We start from the raw sequence: 11,569 nt of genomic DNA on the forward strand, positions 1-11,569 counted from the left end.
AAGAGAGAGAGAGAGAGAGAGAGAGAGAGAGAGAGAGAGAGAGAGCACAAGTCTTGGATGCATAAATTTCTGAATCATAGTTCTCAAGCCCCCTTGCTTATGTTTCTAATAAAAATGCTTGTTTGTAATAAAGAAAGAAAAAAAAAACTACAGAGACAACGAGATGAGGAAAATACTATTTGTCATATTTGATCGAATACTTGGTAAAATGGAATCAATACAACATGTTTCCACTATTATGGGTATATATTGCACAGTAGTTTGATTCATTGGTACATTACTTTGAAGCATAAACAACATTATTCACCACACGGTACAAGGTAAGAAACAGATAAATGTTAAATAATTACATTTACTTTAATTTAAGAAGTGTTTTCCTGAATATCATGTACAAGTCATCTCGTTTATTCCTTTTCTTCTTTTTTTTTCAATCTCCTTAAAGTCTTCAGTTTCTTGTTGCTTTGGTTTCGTTTAATCCGATAAGACAGCGGCATTGTTTTTAAAAGAGAGATAAAGTAGAACAAATAACATAATTTAGGTTAACTGATATTTAAAGACACTGTTTGAAAAAAAATACAAAAATATAAAATCTATATTGAAGAAAGAAACTTTCATATAATATAACTTGAAATAAAATTAGTTGCGTTTGTTTAATCCATTAAGAACCTTGTCTGCTGGAATAATCGTATTGATTCAGTAAGTAAGTTTTACTTAAAATAGAAATTTGTCGATAGCACGTCAAAAGAAAAGAAAATGATAAAGTAATATAGTGTAATGTAACCAGTTAAGATCAAATGTTTGGCCAAAATTCGAGGGCTCTTCAAACATTACACAAACTTTTGATATAAAATAAACTTTTAAAAGAAACACAACCAACCCTTTAAAAATTTCTTTAAAATAAGTAAATTGTGACACTTTTGTATGAGTGATTACATTGCACGTTCCATATACTAACAACGTAAAGAACATAGATCCTACGACTCCACATGCGTCATAAAAATGTGAAACACACGTTTCTTTTATTTCCTTTATTTATTATATATGTAATGCTATATTTTTAATCATTTTTAAAAACATTATTAATCATTAATGTGACTTTACGTCTTCATGTTTCAAATCATGTATTACTTATACCGCAAACCTTTCGTAATATCTGCTTTTATGTTGTTTATATCACTTATCTATTGCTAATTTTAACCTTAAATAGAACTCTACACCTTTTATTACCTGGTTTCTCTTAGAGAGAAATATAAGCATGGCGTGTTGTCTAATACCTTAATGTACTGGTAATCATTTTAATTCATAATAAAATATTGTTAAAATTGAAAATAAAATGTACGAACATATTTCTAAATAAGTTAGATCGATTACCTCCTTGTTATCTTCAAATAATTATTTTGATATTCACATTGCTAAATTCAATGTATATGCTTAAGTAAAAATGAAATTGTATTTATTGAGAGTGTCTTTTGTAGGTATTTTTGATATTATTTGATAATTTATGATGGGATTACTTTTTTTAAAATCATTACTCCGATCATTTTCCATACATCCATATCTATCCACGATAACATTGCAGCAATATTTACCTAACAATTAATAAGAATTAAAGAATATCATGTTCTTATTCACCAGTTCAACCGAACAAAAATTATTTATAAAATAATAATAATAATACAAACACATAATTTATAGGATAAGCTCGCATGCGTGAATGCAACAGACTTTAATAATCTTATACATGTATAATATAGTTCAAAGTAAACGGCTCTCAGTCTCTTTAATTCATAAACATGTAAAAGCATACTCATTTTACAAAAGAAGAAAAAATCAATTTTCATTGTTTTTATCTTTTGTCATAATAGTTTCAACCCTTGTCTAAAAGTACTGGAAAAAACCAATTATTAACTGATTTAAAATACCATTAAAATGCTGAAGAAATACTCTCAGATTTTCATCAATGTACTCTTTACTTCATACACTTACATTCATTGTACTTTTTCTATTTTATAGGCTGTCTTCATTACCCATTACCTTTATTCCTCCCAAAATTCCAAGATGCAGAGATTCATCGTGGTCATCGCCCTGATTGTTCTTCTCCATGGTATGATAAATCACTAAAATACATCCATTTTATATATATTTTATTGTAATCTAATGTTATACAATTGATTGAAACAAACGTTATTGAAAGTTTCTTTAAAAAAGACAAATGGAAATAGATACAGTGTGTGTAGGTCTTATGATAAAAGCTATCATCAGGTGAGGCAACGCAAGAACAATATGTGTAAAATACTAAACAAGTATACTGTATACAGGAAAATATTTGCATTTGTTTTTACGCCCCCTTTGCCCTCGTTATTAGCGGGTGAATTTAAAACTTGACAAATTCTAATATTAATACAATTATTCTCTCCTTAAATACAACTATTTCTGGGCGAGTCCAAGAGGGGGCAAAGCCATTTGCAAGAAAATCAAAATATAACACGAGAAAAAAATAATCCGGTAAACAGTATCAAATAAAATAAGAACAAGAGGAAGAAGAAGAAGTAGAACAATCTGTGTTGAATATAATAAACAAATGAATGCAATGCATGTAACAAAATAAACCCAGCCATTAAACAAACAGATGACTGCCGTTTGTTATCTACTACGTAGATCAACGTATTAAAGTGAGATGACAAAATATTTTTTTTGTGAATCAAAATGTTTGCTTTTTAACTCAGATGTTCATGGACAAGAAGCTGTAAACTCGGGAGTATGTCCGAGTTCGACCCCGACAGTCAGTGGAAAATGTCAGTCAGACTGCAACTTTGACACAGACTGTGGTATAAACCTAAAATGCTGCCTTCATAATTGTAACAACGGCAAGACTGCAATGAAATGCATCCAGGGCGCCATCGAACTGCAATTAATTTAATTGATGTGTGGATCTCGACGATGTACACCTTCTCAATAAAGTATTTCATATCCGATAATTGATGGTGTTGATATGTTTTGTGATGTTAAGTAAAACTTAAGCTTATGCACTGCTTTCAATTTACAGTTTCAACAGGTACATATATTCATACTACGGTTCAATACCGATGATTGTATTACCATATAAAAATTTATAAAATAAAACATATTATGACATTGATACGAATTACACATTCTTGTAGTTTATTCATTACAAGATTCTGAAATGGTTAAAACAAAAACATCACAAACAGATCAAGATACTTTATGATCAATATAAGCACGTGACCAAAGTCCTCGTTCACCTCATCTACAATGAACAGCTGATAAAACTCTGACACGAACACCTTTATCCCGTAAATCACAAAAATCACAAAACAAAAGCATTGTTAGTAATGCAAAATCCCTTTTCCATACAGATTCATCGTCAAAAGTTTTACAAATAGACGAGTATATTAAGCAAAACATTTTTTTCTGTGAATTTCTACAAAACGGCTTAGACCCTATTGTGCCCAATTACTTGCATCCTCAGGATTCAACGTTATTTAGTAAGTAGAAACCAAGGAAAAATGATATTCACTCTTCAACGGATGTTATCGTGAAAAACATAGCATTACTGATTTTGAACGATATTTTGAATTTTCCGATGATACCAAAAAGAAAAAAAACATAGAAGCTCAGACAGTTCTCCGTCAGTTTTACGTGATGCTCAGAACATTAAATCTCAAAGTCTTAGCAGACACTCGTCAAGATAAACTTTTACCTCCACATCATTCTTATGCATAATTGTCTTTCTTCTCTAGACATTTTATGCAAACCAAGTCAAATTGCTTGAGAATAATAAACACACACAAACTTTGACAACATATTACATTTATATAAATATAAATGGTCATCTCATGTTACCTACATGTATATTGCAATTGGTTTACGTCCGTCGTCGTGCGACGTCCATTGTCCGTCGTACGTAAACACAAATACACATATAGATGTATTCAATCTTAGGAAATCTTCCTTTCTTTTCCCATATATAGTTGAGAAAAACTAAAAACGAATAAACTACTGGGTAACACTTTTAAGAAAACTTATAGAAAACTATGCATTCAATGTGATGAGACGTTTTAATTTTAATTTAGATAATTACCCTACTTCTTACTTTGAATTTTCAGTAATCCATTTAATGCAATAATTCAACACAGTAAAACTTTGATATAATTGAATAAGACGCAATTCATTTACCAATCATTGTTTCATATAGGCCAAAACTTCAACTCATGCTAAAACTACTTGGCCTTTCATCTAGGACGTGCTTATATTTGGTCTAAGACACCATAGTCAGTCCGGTGTTAGTCTGATGTATGAATAACAAGTATGAAACACGTCAGTCAGCATGTGTCCTATTCAAATATTGTACTTGCTGACAATATCATTGTATCGACCATAGAACTTAATATAATATTTGTAAATCAGTACCATATGTTACAGGTATTAATTTTATATAATTATATTGCAGGATATTTGAGTCAAACGTATCGTTCTTTCATCAAATTTAAGAGGTAACAAAAAAACACTTTTCGTAATACGATATAATTATAAAACAGATAAAAACGGTTTAGGATTTAACAAACAACTATTTTTGGGGATATTCTTTATTTCAATTTGCTGCAAACAAACATGTAATTATGTTTTTCACAATCCTTAGAGCCTTTCATGTCCAGTCAATGAGATACCCTTACCCAATTAAAACGGGATATAAGGAATTAAAATATCTTTAAAGAAACTGAAAATTATCTGACTTGATATCAAATGACAGTTAACACAAAAACACGAAAGGAAAAAACATTATTTACCATAATATTCCTTTCCGCCAAACAGTCATTGACTTCAAGAAGTTATATTTCGTTTTATCTGCTAGTAACATCTTTATAATCCTGGAAAATAGCAGTTCGAGTGAACTGATTTGAAAACTTCAAATCATTAATCTTTAAAAACAGTTGTCTTCAATTTGTTAATTTTTTACCTAATGGAAAACATACTTTTATCTTTATATAAAAGTTATGAAAATTCAAATTAAAATTAAATAACAAAATTTTCAATAATCATTTTAAAAAACCATAACCTCATTGAATTTTTAAAACTATTTATTATATAAAGTTTACTATCTAATATTTTCATCACTTGAGCGATTCCAATATTTTTGCTCAATCCAAATTGTTATTATTGAAGACAATTAGCAATACCACATGCAATTCATCTTCGTGACTTTATAATTGATTAATTTTGATATGCGTTTAGGGGAATGTATTTTAACTAATGGGGTGTTAATTACTCAGGTACGTAAATATCATCTAGGTGTCAGACAGATTTGATACGTTAAATTCATCTATATTTCTGCATAGCCAAGTACGCCTTTTGTGAAAGTTACATGAGAAAAGAGCATTAACTCGACTTGCACGAGATATAAATGAATGCACCCTTCTTGACAGGTGATAACAATGGAACCTAACTTTTAATGGTAACCATTTAAACATAATACAACTTTACTTAAATAATAATACATGGATTTCTAGATTTGTTTAGAAACATTCTTTAAAAAAGTAGAATTTAATAGTTGAGCTTTATATGTATACGTACCCGCTGAGGAAATGACCAATTTAATGTAATGTTCTTGATATGATAAAGTTGCAGAAAAGGGTCTTTCTTAAAAATAAGAAGATTTTTCTCTAAACCTACTTCAGGTGGCCATGCGCTTTTACTAGTGCTATACTTATTTACAGGAGCTAAAAATTGAAATTAACAACATTTACTAGTCTACTGGATGATCATGATAAGTCTTCTTTTTATGTAAAAAAAACACTATGCCGGATAATTGTTCCATTGCCTATGTGGCATTTAGACTCAGTTTCGTAAAACTCCATACATATACGACCATTGTCTAGAGAGTATAGAACCACCTTTGGTTCACCTGATAGGTGAGCTATTTAAATTGAGAAATAAATATCCCATGGCATATTATATATTCCTAAAGAAGACGAAGTTTTCTAATACGATATTTTGACACCCTGTTGGATTTTTAAAAACGCATATTATTTAGGAAGTATTTTCTACAGAAACTCAGAGAGAAAGTTTTACGACCGGAAATTAAGATTCCCCAGTTGGATAAAGAAGTAATATGAGTGTTTTGTTCAAATCCTATCGGATTTTAAATTCTACAGGAAATGTTTTTACTCCAATAGAAAATTCTAAATATTCTTATTGAAGATTTTTAAAAAATTTTCATAGGGTCAAAAATGTAGATTTTTTTTTTTAAAGTAAGTTTCTCACATTACAGGTGAAATACATCAGTAACAAAACTTCATGGTAGTTTTAAACTCTTCATGCAATCATCCGGATGTCTATCATATGACATACGGTTTTTTATTAATTTGTATAATCGACATGAGTGCATTAATTGTAACAATGCTTTATGTAAACATTCAACAATCATTATTAAAACAGTATGATACTTCTCTTAATTTGAATGAAATAAAGCAGTAAACAAGGCTTTTAAGAGCATTTTAATGAACTTATTTTCATGATCAGAAATTTGTAAAAATGACTTCATTGATAAACGCCTTCTTTTCTCAATGCGTTGATTTCTGTTCAATAATTTATTCACCTTTTTATTCATATAGAATAATTTAGGAAAAATCGTATAATTGATTTGTCTATCTAATGTTCATATTAGTATTGATATTTTCTAAGTATATGCCAAAATAGGCAGAGAATGAACATAAAAAGAGATTTTAAGGCTCTGCTATAATCTGATTGATAGACTGCTGTTTGAGCTAGACCGCGCTACAGATGAGCATTTTTGGCGTCGATTGCTACTACTGTTAAATACTAATTTTTTCGTCTACAGCTGATGCTGACATTGATTTGCAAATACATAATTTCAACTAAATCAACAGAGCCGTAAATCTTTTATAGTTTTACAAACTATTCATTTGTTTGGCATCCCGCTTAAAAATAAATCAGCCATGTCATCCAACTAAAATGTATGAAATTTATCTTTTCAAAGTACAATGGCAAATTTCACTGTCAGCCACTATTTCAAACTATTTGTATTTACAGTATTTTCATTCGTTGTACAATTAATCCATTGATAGAAATATATGGGTACATTACAAAGGGAAAGTTACAGCTATTCCAATTGTAGGGAATATCCAATGAAACACAAAAAGAAAAAAAGTTACAGAAGTATTTAACACCCCTCTATTTTTTGTAGAAGGAAATTAAGAGGTTGCATTTGCAAGTAGAAAGTATATACCAAAATTGTAGATTACGTAACGTGAACATATAATTGGTATACTGGCATTGTCATCGTAATATTGTTAGAGATATGTCGACAATTTTTTGAGAAAACATCGACTTTATTTTTCTATTGAATAGATAGCATTTGATATCAATATCAATTTGATATCAATATCAATTGCTATTGTTTTAAGGATGAAAAACAGTAATACTGTATATTTATTTAAACAATATCTTATTCAATATAGAATATTGAATGGGATAAGCAGCAAGCACATCCTATTTTAGCCCTTTCCCTTAAAAGCGAGGGAAATAAATAGTAAAAACAGTACACGTGTATTTTATTGTAAGTATAGTATATTCAATATAATCTTTTTCAGAAAGATGACATCATTTAAATACAGATACCAACAATATAAAAAGAGGAGAACTTTACATGTAGGAAAAACAGTTTTGGCCTTAGTCAATTGCATGCTTTGGAATTATTAAGAGAACCAAAAAAAATGCAAAGTAAAATTAAAAGCTGGTTAAAGAAGAAATTGGTTACGAGAAATAAATATATTTACTGGATAAAGTGTACATGTCAAATGACGTATTATTGTAGCATTTTAGGCACCACGAATGCAGGGACTGATGAAAACTCTAATTGTTAAACAAAAGGTAAAGATAAGTGAACTATGATGTCATATCTTGTTTGTTTTTATGATCTTACATGCTTTTTAAGACAGCTTGTTAAAATTAACAAAACTTGTTTTTGAGTCAAACGGATGTATATCACAATTTGATTTATTATAACGAAAAATGCAAAATTAACTTTGGTACGATAAACTATCAATTATTTTTTTTAAATTAATAAAGAAACCTTATGATTAAAAGGATGCAAAGTTTATGATTGGGCATGATCACAGTTTTAGTCAAAATCTACTTTTTTTCATTTTTAATGTTTACAATTCTTCAGTAAAACATTCATAATAATCAAAAAAATATTTGATTGTCCGTCGTCGAATTATATGTGAGCTACAGATCAAAAATGTTTGAAAACAAAGCTCAGGTGATGTTTTTGTTTACGTTTTGAATTGTTAAGTTTGACACCTATAATTTAATAAGACATATGCTAGAAACAGCTTATTTTTGCTCAAAACTTATAAGGTAAAAAATAAACTTGAAAAAGAGATTTTTTCGGTATATTGTACCAATGTAACCAAAGATATGGCACAAGCTTTTTCTGCAAATGGTTTATGTAAGGTAAAAAAAGAAGTCAGGCTATTAGCCATCAGTACAAAAAGAAGTAAGTACAAATTGTAAATAGTATAAAGAGAAGTCAGCATGCTTTTTAACAGCATAAAAAGTAGTCAGCATGGTTTGTCAACACTACAAGAATATGTCAGCATGTTTGTCAACACTACAAGAATATGTCAGCATGGTTTGTCAATAAGTCCTTTGAAGTCAGGAAGTCAGCGACAGCGTTGGCAACATCCACCCAATAACTTAAGTTAAATTTACTCTTGGGCTGTATCAATAAATTTCGAATTCCTTAGCCATGAAATCCTTGGAGCTGTGAGCGTGTTTTTTATTTGATCACGATTTGATTTACACTACTTGATGTTTTCAAGCAGAGTAAACGCACAGGAAATAGTATTTGATTCAGTCTGATGCAATTAAAAGATTACTAAAATTATGAATAAACACAGACAGATAGGATTGAATTCATCTTTTTTTTTTTGTCAAACTTCAAATGAATTCCAAGATATTCCGATAAGACACGTATCCAGAATCAATACCAGATGTTTCTGACATGCTAGGTATATATCTGAGGTCCTAAGCGCGCATTGTTATCCCTCAAAGAAGAGAGACCATTGTTACCCAGGTATCATACACATCACATTTAAGGTATGTTACAGTTTATATTTTACTTTATATATATGTTTCTCATATATTTCATTTGAATCACTCCCATTTCGAAACATCAATTTATATGGTCTCACTTAACTTATTCATTTGATAGCATTTTACTACAAATTTAGAACTTTTTATATAAATTTTCATAAATCATACACATCTTTCCAAATTGATAATAAAAAATATTGTTTGCAAAATACTACAAATATGTGAAGCAAATGATTGATAAAATTAATTACAACACAATTTTAAGAACAATATTGTCTAATAGTATTTCATTAACCTAAAAGACTAAATAGTCTTAAAGTATGTTCCATTTGAAAAACTTCTTTACAGTTGTACAGTTTTGGTCCATTTTGTCGAAATAAATGCTAGATTAATACATTGAAAACATTATTGACGCTTATTGCTCCGGGGCCATCATTCTTAGACGATATAAGTTTCCCTTTAATCCTACATGTTCCTTTAGTTGATAAGGAAAACCTATATCAAAAGTCAGTTTGAATAAGTTTTATGGCCCCAGAATTTTAACCATTAGAGTAAAAGTCGGATTTGAAATAATTATGTTTGTTAATAAACTTTCTTAAAGAACTCTTCGATATGAGAATAACTAAGTTATCGGAATTTTGAATGAAATCAACAGTGACAATTTCGAATGGAGTGTTTATAATGCGGTCTCTAGTTAGCTAGTTCCTGTTTGATCTGGGTTTTTCCCCCTTTAATTCTTGTTTTTAAGTGAATTAAAAAAAGTACTCTTAATAATGCTTTTTATAGCTATGCATATTTGTAAGGATAAAAAACTTATGTTAAACAGGTGTGTTGATTATACTAAATCAGTTGGAAGCTCGGAGAAAATTGCAATGTACAGAATTGAAAATCACATTTTCCATTTCATGTTTATGATTTTTTTTTCATTCAGACACCAAAATGCGGAGCCTCCTCACGTGTTTAATCCTGCTCTATCTATTCTGTAATGGTATGGTGTAATCAATAACTAATTAACAGTTCTAAATGTAAAAAAACCCACATTTTATTGACATTTTATTATTAAGTTAAATAACAAGAATAAGACTCATATATTTTTGTCCTTCTCAATTACCTAATACCTTCTGAATATCATCAATATAAAATGACTTTTTGTCTTAGAGGTTGAAGGACAAGAAATAAGAGCCGGAGAATGTCCAACCCCAGAGGAAGGACTGCGCGGGAAATGTCACTCCGTCTGTAGCCTTGACTCAGATTGCGAAGGGAACCTGAAATGTTGCCCCCATACTTGTAAAAACGGAAAGCCGGTCAGAAAATGTTCCGAGGCCATTCCCGAACTTCATTTTGACCCGTTTAAATAAGGCTGAGTTATAACCAATTTCACATAAAGAAGCGGAGGGATCAGGTGATCAAATTAGGAAAAATTAACTATAAAGTTATCAAATCAAAAGACCCAACCCGTTTGAGTTTCATTAGCATGACTTGTTTTAAGCAAATTTTGCCGTTTTGTGAATTTGAAACAACTTGTGAAATGCGATAATTTCTCTTGTTATTCTTTGAATATATGCTGTATTTGGCAAATAAAATTTTCAGCAGAGTTTAGTTAATTTTCATTTAAAGGCAAAAAACAAAAGACTATGTTTCCCAGAATCAATATTGGATGCATTCCTTATGAACGGAAGTGCAATAAATAATCGTACAAGATGGTGCAGTTTCTTTCAATGTTCGCCCTTGAATTCGAAAGTTGTTGAATTGTATTGATTGATCTATATATAAGTGATATTTACGCATAACTCAGAGGACACAATCACCAAAACTGGTGCGTATGAATACAGTCTTTCTTTTTTTTTTTGTATTTCACGAAAACTATGACCGACTCTCCTCGTGATCTCAATCCAGATCATGAACTTATATCATAATTACGCTAATGCACATATCATTGATGTTATTATTTGCTGACGGTTTAATGAATTCATTTTATTTATATATCATTATACCAAAGGTTTATCAATCAAATAACAATGAAAAACACAATTGTGTATTTAGACTATAAAGCTACGTATATAGCGTTTTGTCAGCATTTTCTCGGCTGTTCCAATGGTTTTTCCGTTTATTGCGCAATGCTCTTAAAAAAGCCCGATATTTTGATAAATATGATAGCGGAAGGAAAGGAAATAAAGGTAACAAAGCGTAAATATAAGGATTGATCATTTATTTCTTGAAAGATGTGGTCTCATAACTGCAACGGGGTGCACACACAAAATTTTTATAACGTGCTTTCTTGTGTTATTTACTTTGTATGCACACATCGTTGCAGTTATGAGAGGAAATCTTTTAAATACTAATCATATAATACTTAGTTGATGACATATTTGTAGAAAAAAGATTATGCACTTTTATTTTGTTCCCAACAGAAAGTATTGGCTTCAACATT

The 11,569-nt window shown here is 29.9% G+C and overlaps 1 long non-coding RNA gene across 1 annotated transcript; it reads left to right on the forward strand.

Annotated features, from left to right (window-relative positions):
- Positions 1-269: 269 nt before the first annotated feature.
- Positions 270-3,074, forward strand: LOC128191197 (uncharacterized). Its single transcript, XR_008244426.1, has 3 exons — positions 270-320; positions 2,014-2,104; positions 2,727-3,074. It is a non-coding gene; the product is annotated as an uncharacterized LOC128191197 (long non-coding RNA).
- Positions 3,075-11,569: the final 8,495 nt, after the last annotated feature.

The sequence above is a fragment of the Crassostrea angulata genome, chromosome 7 (assembly GCF_025612915.1).
Source record: "Crassostrea angulata isolate pt1a10 chromosome 7, ASM2561291v2, whole genome shotgun sequence".
In the NCBI taxonomy this organism is placed as follows: domain Eukaryota; kingdom Metazoa; phylum Mollusca; class Bivalvia; order Ostreida; family Ostreidae; genus Magallana; species Magallana angulata.